Consider the following 9,403-nt stretch of genomic DNA (forward strand, 5'->3'; position numbering starts at 1 on the left):
ACTTGAGCCTATTACTTTACAAATAATATGTCTCCGTAGAATGAAACATTTATTTATAAATTAGGTAACCTAAATTACTGATATATTTATATATACTTAAATCACACTTGCAGCATATGCAGTCATTTTTTAAAAACATTCTGTGGCTTTCAGAAATTCATTAAAATGTCAGTGTCTTTAAAAAAGCAAAAAGTACCATAGCTAAAGCTTAACTGTGTTCTGGGTAGTCACATCTGATAAATTTGTTAAGGTGCCTAAAAATGACTATGCATAATATCTATTCATTCATTCTCTTATAGAATAACTATTATAAACTTGGCATTGCGTTGCCGGGAGAATACAAAGGTAAATAAGAGCAAGACGCTCACAATCTATTTAAGAGATAAGGATACAAAAAATACAATGTGTAATATAATTAAGATATTAATTCATAAATAAATACTTTAGAATCAATTTACTGCCAGCATGTTCCAGATGCTATACTAGCTATTAAGAATAAGACATAAGATTTTACGAGCTTATAGTCTAATAGAGAAGACAGATAAATATAGAAGAAATTACTAAAGGATACCTAACCTAGCCTTGTGGGATTGCACAGGAAAAGCTCCTTGTAGATGCAGTTTTAACTGAGTTCTGAAAAATAACAGGAGTAAGAAGAAGAAGGATGAGGATGTTCTAGGTAGAAAAGCAACTTTTGAAAAGGTACAGAGAGAGATCAAGAAAACTGCAAATCATTTAGTATGTCTGGATTCTTCGGTACATATTAGAAAGTGGCAAGAGATGCAGCTGGGAAGAATACAGGCCAGATAATGAAGGGCTGTGTGTGCTGTTCTAAGCATTCGTATTTTATTCAAACCATTGAAGATTTTTCATCAGAGAATATATACACACACATATGTATGAGCATACACATATACATATATGTGTGTGTATATACATACTTTATTGAGAAATAATACACGTACCATTACAGTTTTTAGTATACTCACTGAACTGTGCTATTATCTTTACAATCAGTTTTAGAACATTTCATCGCTCCAAAAAGAAACTGTTTACTTGATAGCAGTCACATCCCACCCCACCTTGGCCCCAGCTTTGAAGTACCACTAGACCTGTACCTATAGATTTGCCTTTTCTGGGCATTTCATAGAAATGGAATCATGCAACATGTGGACTTTTGTGACTAGATTCATTAACTTTGCCTATTCTGGGCATTTCATAGAAATGGAATCATGCAACATGTGGACTTTTATGACTAGATTCATTAACTTAGCTTAATGTTTTCATAGTTTATCCATGTTGTAGCATGTATCAATATTCATTTTTTTTATTGTTGAATAATATTCTATTTGTTTTACTTTACTATTGCAGCTATAACAATTTAACACTTATATAACTATATAACTAATATATAACTAATAATACTTAGTGTCTTAAAACAATGCAAATTTATTATCTCACAGTTCTTTAGGTCAGTAGTCTGATGTTAGCATCACTGGGCTAAAATTAAGGTGTTGGCAGGGATGCATTTCTTTCTGGAAGTTCTAGAGGAGAACTTCAGTTTCTTTGCCTTTTTCAGCTTTTAGAGGTTTCCTGCATTCCTTGGCTAGTGGTTCCCTTATTCTATCTTTAAAGCCAATGACAGAGGGTGTCCTTCTCACACTGAATAACCCCAATGTTTTCTTCTGCCTCCCTCTTCCACTTTAGGGACCCTTGTGATTACACTGGGGCCACATGGATAATCTAGAATCATCTCTCTATTCCAAGGTCAGCTGCTTGGCAATCTGCTGTTTTAATTCCCCATTTGGCATGTAATATAACATATTCACAGATTCTGAGGATTAGGATTTAGACATATAATGGTTTGGCTATCACCCATTGTAAGAATATACCACATTTTATTTATCCATTCATCAGGATATTTAGGTTACATCCACATTTTGGCTATTACAACAGATGTTGCTATGAACATTTGTTGTATAAGTTTTTGAGTGGTTGGTCACGTGTTTTCTCTTGAGTATATCCTAGGAGTGGAATTGCTGAGTCATAAGATTTACTTTTCAGGAAGATTATTCTGGCTCAGAGTGGAGAATGGTTACTGAGTGTTATGTGAACATGGAGCGGGAACAAATAATATCTGTTGGTAAAGGCCTCAGAGAGGATGCATTATCTTTTAAAAGTTTGATCTTTTAAAAGATCTGCTTGATCTTTTAAAAGTTACAATGTCATTTGTTGGTTTTCTTTTCAATTGTGAAAGTAACAAATTCATTGTAAAGAATTGTAAAAACATAGAAAAGTCTCTAAAAAATAAAAAATAAAAATCACTTACTATCCCACCACCAGAGAAAATAACTTAACATTCTGCAGTATTTTCTTCATGTGTAGGTTTATGAACTGACTTCATATAGTATATATAATTTTGTTGTCTATACTGTCAATCAGCATTATATCATGAGCATTTTCTCAAATCATTAACTATCAAAAACAATAAATGTGGCTCCATAGTATTTCAGAATAAGAAAATACCACCTCTCATTTAATTAGACTCTACCGTAGGATATTTAGGTTTATTTCCAAGTTTCTATTATAGTAGTAATACCATGAGGATAATTTTTGTACTTACATATTTTCTTTCATTTGGCTCTTGAAGAATGAGTAAACTGGGTTTCAAGGAGCCTAGCAAAATAGCAGTCCTTCAAGAACATGCCAGCAGATGCTTGTGCACAAATCCTGAAGGCTATAGGAATTAAAGAGTTCAAAAATTAAGACTGGAGTTTTCCTTCCTATATGTAAAATAAAATTCTTGATACAAAATTTTATTCCAGCCATGGTAATAATCTATCATTGTTACTCCTAATGTGAAACTAACAATCTAACAGTGGGCTGACCAAACTTTACTTTTTCTCTCCCAAGAGTTGTTTTCTCTAAGCCAGACATTGCAAGGTTAAAAAAAAAAAACAACAAACTTTATCATTTATACAACCATACCAATTGATAGATACCACTTTACATTTCCAAACTACAAGATTAGGTCCTTATTAAAAAGAATCTAATACTTCAAGAAAATTATTCCATAAATAACAGATCGGGCACTTTAATACTAGCTACCCTGCCCTCAAAGAGTGCCTGTCCCAATAAGGTTGTAACTTCTGTGTCAGAGACAAGCACGCAGTTACTCTTTATTGCCTTTATTATTTATTATTCACTTCTGTCAAATAAGCAGTTCCTACAATGCTGGTATTTCAAAATATTCTGTTGGACCCTCAAACATTGTTATTACCGTCAGTGTGATGTGTGTGAGAATGCAGCCACCGAGTCAAGAAAGGCAATGGAAAGAAAACCAGAGATGATGATGGCAGTGATATAGTATACAGAGTGCAGCTTGCCTTGATGAATTTCGAAGGTAGAAGTGGTTTTAAGTCCAGTATGCTAAAACAGAGATTTTGCATCTTCAGATATGTGGAAGAAATTTTTAATGTAGCCCCATGATTTTATTTCAGATTTTAAAAGCAGATCTCTTTAGTAAAATTAGAAGTAGTGTTTCATTACGAGTCATGTATAAATAGTAAAATAACTATTTCTTTAGAAGTTGAGAAGCAACCTTTCACCATTTATCATTGGGAGCAGACTCTAAGTTATAGATCCTAAATCTATAAATCAGTAACAAGTATTTAGCAGCATAATTTCTAAAATCATGTTTAAATATTATTTAAATATGAAGCAACCAGTCACTTGTATTGTCACAAAGTTCATAGACCAAATATCTCAATTGTGGAGAGGACTCCTAATCATAGTGACTCTTTGTTTATTTTGAACGCATCTCAATTGCCTTTTGATCTTCTCTAACATTACATCTCCTCAACCTCTTTCTAAATTCTACTAATTTAGTCTTCGCTTTTTCCTTCATGTTTCCTTCATGTTTCCTTCAAGTTCTAACATTACATCTCCTCAACCTCTTTCTAAATTCTACTAATTTAGTCTTCGCTTTTTCCTTCATGTTTCCTTCAAGTTCCCCCCTATTCTTTCTAAATTGTAAAATGCCAAACTGAAGAAATTAAAACAGAATTCCTAATAATATAGTCTAATGTTATCTTAAAACTTTTCCTACATACTCTATGCACCTAATGTTCTGTGAGAAATGTGTTTTCTTTCCTTCTAAGACATGCCCATATGTTTTGATTACTAACACTTATGCCACCCCTCCCCAGTGATAACATTGCTCAGATCATTTTTCTAATGTGTTGATGAGGCTGTCACCTGGAATGGAATTGAAGCCTCAAAGAACAAATTATATTGACTTTCCCTTCCTTACAAGACCCAGAAGGAAATTAAACTGCTTTCATGTGGCTTGTATTCAGATGCACTATGGCACAATATGCTGTGTTGCCAACATATTTTCCTCTTTTCTATTTGAATGCATCTAGAAATCTTACTGGGAAAGATAGACAAGCGTAAAAAAAAAAAAAAAGACATCAACCTTCAAGCAGTAAATTAAACTTGCAGAATTTTTATATGACTAGAAATAATCTGGCCAAATCTTATGGAGGATGTGTATGTAGCCAAGCATCCTCAAAATTTAACACAACTGCTTTTCATTTTTTCTATGATGACCCAAGAAAAATAGTACAATGCCAAGAAAAATGTCTCATGGTTGAGGTTTTTTCCTAATGATATGTTAGAAAAAAAGTGGTATAAAATTTTGGAAAAACAGGACAGTAAATATTAGAGGTATAATTAATCTCAATTAGGCTAATATTTTTAAAAGAGGAAATGGTAATTATTGTGCAGGGGAGAAGGCAGCACAGTCAACAAGATAAAATGCAAAAGGGCAGCCGGTCTCCGTGTTAGGAGACCGGATTCTAGTCCCAGCTCCATCATTTACTAACTGTGTTACCTCACTCTAAGACTTGTTTTCCTCATCTGAAATATGTGAATAATAACACCTACCTGACTACCTCCAGAGTTGTTATGAGAACCAAAATAACTGAGCTATGAAAGTGAAAGTGCTTTCAAATTGTAAAGTGATTTATAAATCTAAGGAATTATTACTAATGTAATATTTCAAGATTATTAATAATGTGAATGAGGAAGAGCCAGAGGCCTGGCTACATCATGATGAAGATATGAAGGCAGGAGCTCTGTGCCCGGGCTCTTACAGACAAGTGGTCTCACCTCTCCTTAACATGAGAAATGCTGTTCCTTGCAAAAACATCTCCTGGCAGACTTGTGAAAGAGACAATCTATACTTGACATTAAGAATCTCCTCTTCCCTTAGTCCTCATCCCTTTCCTTTCCATTTAATTCCAACAGTTTCTTCTTTTCTGTTCTCAAGATATATCAGCTATATTCCCAATGAAAAACAAATGGCTAATATGGTTTTATATGTTCCTCCCAGAGGTAATTAGAGTATCAAAGCCTACACTGAAAGCAGTGGTAATTAAATCAAATGTCACAGGGGCTGGACAGGTGATGTAAATGAGCAAAGGGGATGGTATTTAAGAAAAGCAGGAAGGTGATGGGACCAAGACAAAGGAGAATACAGACCTCTCTCAGAGAGGGCACTCAACTCTTGCCTACTGTTGTTAAGTGGGCGTGTGGGCTCATGTATTCTTCTGATATTTCATTTACAATTCAGATTTTTGTGAAAAATCTCTCAGTTTAAAAAATACCAAACTTCTACTGTTTGAGGGCTAAGTTGCATTCATCTGTGGGCTGCCTATTTGTATCTTTTGATGACAAAAAGACATTCTAACCATTGAAAGGCTATGTGGACCAGTAGAAAGCTTTAGAGTGCCCCATACCTCTTGAAATCTCAGTTTTGTCCTCCATTGGTTGAGTAAGCTTAAGCAAGTTATTTAATATCACTGAACTTAACTTCCATTGCCTGTAAATTGGGGGCAAATAATCCCGCCCTTGCAAAAATTTCAGGTTAAATTATAAAACATATAAAAAGCAAACCTCAGAGTCTAGCACACAGTAGCTAGCTGCTTAATATGTGGTCAGTGCAACTACTGCTGCTACCACTACTAGGTTTACTTCTACTTACTATTAGTATAGTGGATTTCAGGCATCAATCAGCACATGGAGAAGGTACTCAAAAAGAGCTACATTTTCTGGGATCCCTTAAATATATCATAAAGGAGGGTTGCCTGTCTATGTATAAGATCATTCCTGCCTTTATGGTCTGACGTGGATATAGTCTGACCATGGATGTATCAGAGAATTCCATGATTGTAATTCACTGGATAGTTGACATGAGACAACAAAATACATAACCATAAGCAAAGAAGCTAAGTTGCTAAATACATTGGGATCAATATTAAAATAGTTTTTATTTTAAACCTAGGTTCCAGTTTAAAAAAACAAACAAACAAACAAAACACTTTAATATCTTTAGCCTTTTTTCAATATTTTGGTGCATATTATGCAAAATTTATAGCAAAACTTACTTAATAATTCTATGGAGCATGAGAGAAGACAAAAAAGATGGCATAAAGGCAAACTAATGTAAAAGTGAATTAGAATATATTTCTTAGCTCATTATTTTAGGTAACAGTGTATAGCATAATTAAGCCTTGTAAATAAATGGGCAAGTTAAGTCCTAATAGGAAAAATATAACTAACTTCATTAAAATGGGCTAGAATAATCCCAGATATTCCATTTTTTTCCTAATTTTAATCCAGATCTTGCCAAAACTTTAGCAACTTTACCAGGAAATCATAAGGAAGAGTCTACGGCCATGCCACCCTGAACAAGCCCGATCCCATCTGATCTCGAAAGCTAAGCAGGATCGGGCCTGGTTAGTACTTGGATAGAGACCACCTAGGAAGACCAGGTGCTATAGGTGTAAAAAATAAAAAATAAGGGATTGTAAGCTGACAAGGTCCTTGCAATCTGTGAGGGTTGCCACGCCTAAAAACAAACAAACAACCGTAAGGGAGAAAAAGACCAGAAACACACAAGATAGCGTAAGGCAAAGCAGTCTGATGTCAGCCATGTTTATTCTACTAGAGAGTAAAGGAATGGTAATAAATATGTGCTGAGTTTGAATACTAAGGACATTAGTACAGAGGTGTCAGGAGTAAGATTCCTGGCAAACATGGGTTCAATAGGCAGCATTGCTAATGATTAATGCATTTGGATCAATTCCTGTGAAATGGATTTTCCACATTTATTTTATTAAACTTCCTTTGAATTTTTCTCTCCAGGTTTATTAGGTGACAAACATTCCTGAAAGTTCTCATTTTTATTTTAATAAGGTGGGTTGTTTATCCTCGAATGGGGAAAAGGGGGAAAATAGAGAAAGTAGTGTATCAGAAGTTGTTCTAAGTTAAAACAAAAGAGAAAGATGACTGTCAAAGAATTCATGACTATGATATCAAGATAGGCGATTAGTACTCTATATAAATTTCAGACAATATTGGTATATGTGATTTACCTACTTACTACTCAGGACAAGATTTGTTTGTTTTTGGTGGCAGAAGTAATTCCATCTGTTTCAAAAGACTCTTGCCCATAATTATGCCCTAATTCTGATTTAGTTTATATAGAACAGTGATGTTTTCTTGGTTTTATTTTTTTCCCCAAGAATTTCAGGTCAGAGCAATACTATATTTGAAGTAGTTTTTATGAGTTTCTCTATGTGTGTTTTGACATCTGATTGGAACAAAGTGTCCTTTTGTAGAGTTTCTGTTTTCTGGGAAGAACTTAATTTTTTCTTTTCTTTGCTATAAATTATATGTTTAAATGTGTCCCCTTATATTTTTCTCCTTTTAGAGTAAAAATGTCCTATGAAAAAGGGGAAGGAATACTTTGAGTAAATACAACAATATGTCCTCTTCTCTTTTTTCACACTGCATTCATTATATTTGAGGCAGTAAGACAAAAAATTGGTCCTGTCTCTTACTCAATTTGTCTGCCTTTGCAGACCCTGCTGCCCAATGCCTTCAAACAAGACTTTACACTATACCAAAGTAAAATAATAATAATATCTTTATATTCCTAATATTGGTGGTAGTAGAATATAGGATGCAATTTAGTTGAGCTAGCAAGGAAGGGCCGCAGCTAGAAATCCAGGAAGCAAGAAATATGTCATAAAACACTTACATTTTTTTTATGTGAAGAGAACCCAGTTGACCAGTATAAAAGTTACAAAGGTGTTTAAAATGCAGTCTTTCCCTTCGATTAACTTAAGTCAACTGGAAGAGACACAGTCACATACCCAAATCACAGCACAAATTATAAAAGATATTTGAAGATGACTTCAATGCTATAGGGGTATCCATGGAGTGTGTGTTTGGTTATCTGTTAAAAGCATTATTGAGATGTACTTTATATGTGATAAAATATGCCCATTGGACATGTTTTAGTAAATTTATACAATTATGCAATCATCACCACAATCCAGTTTTAGAACATTTCCATTACTCCAAAAAATTTCCTGTGTGCCGTAAATCTCTCACTTCTACCCCCAGCCTCAGGCATCCATTTATCTGCTTTGTCAGAACAGTCTCAAGGCTAAGGCTAATTTGACCTTGCTACTGAGACAGTGCCCTCCTGAGGACTTTACCAGTGCCTGTGGGAACATGAGCTATTCTCAGCCCTGTGCAAATAACCCTCTAGGGATTTTTCGTCCTGCTCCTTCCTGTGGTTCTTTCCTCAGCCTGTGGATTCCTCATAGGCAGCCTAAAACTAAGGGCTTCTCTGCACATCTCTGAGAGAGAAGATGTGTGCAGCTCTCTCTTCTTTGATGCTTTTCCCCATATGAGGTAATCGATTTGGCTTCCTCAAGCTCCCAGCTCTGACTCCTCAATCCAGTGAGCTGATTTGTGTGTTTCTCCCTCCTGGGCTGTGGCCTGGGAGCTGGGGGTTTTCACCTCATTTGTTCCCTTATCTCAAGGACTACTGTCCTGTGCTGCCTGTTGTCCAATGTCCAAAAACCATTGTTTTATAGATTTTATCCAGTTTTCCATTTGTTCAAGATAGGAGGGTAAATCTAGTCCCTGTTACTGTATTATGACTAGAAGTTTTAGTTTTAAAGGTATTTTCTTATTATTCCCATGTACCACCTACGTATGGCCAATTCTATATGATACAATTAATTCTCATTAAGTCAGAAGTGGTTGAAACCAGTTTTAAGATCAAGCACGATAGATATAGATGTACATACACACAAAAGCTAGAAAACAGTGATGAATCAGGGAAAACCTCTGCATTGTTATGAACTACAGTACTTGCCACATTATGTCATTTAGTAACAATCCATCCCTTTCCAATTATATATAGATAAATGTTATCTTGAATTACATATGGAATGAGAGTTAAATGATTCATTTGTTTTTAAATTTAAAAAATGAACTTATTTTGTAATTCTTTGTATGACATTGCAAGTTTGCTTGGTAG

At 34.7% G+C, this 9,403-nt stretch overlaps 1 pseudogene; it reads left to right on the forward strand.

Annotated features, from left to right (window-relative positions):
* The first annotated feature begins 6,730 nt into the window (after positions 1–6,730).
* On the forward strand, positions 6,731–6,848 carry LOC120590337 (uncharacterized; annotated as a pseudogene).
* The last annotated feature ends 2,555 nt before the right edge of the window (positions 6,849–9,403 follow it).

This window comes from Pteropus medius, unplaced genomic scaffold, assembly GCF_902729225.1.
Source record: "Pteropus medius unplaced genomic scaffold, Ma_sr-lr_union100, whole genome shotgun sequence".
NCBI lineage: Eukaryota > Metazoa > Chordata > Mammalia > Chiroptera > Pteropodidae > Pteropus > Pteropus medius.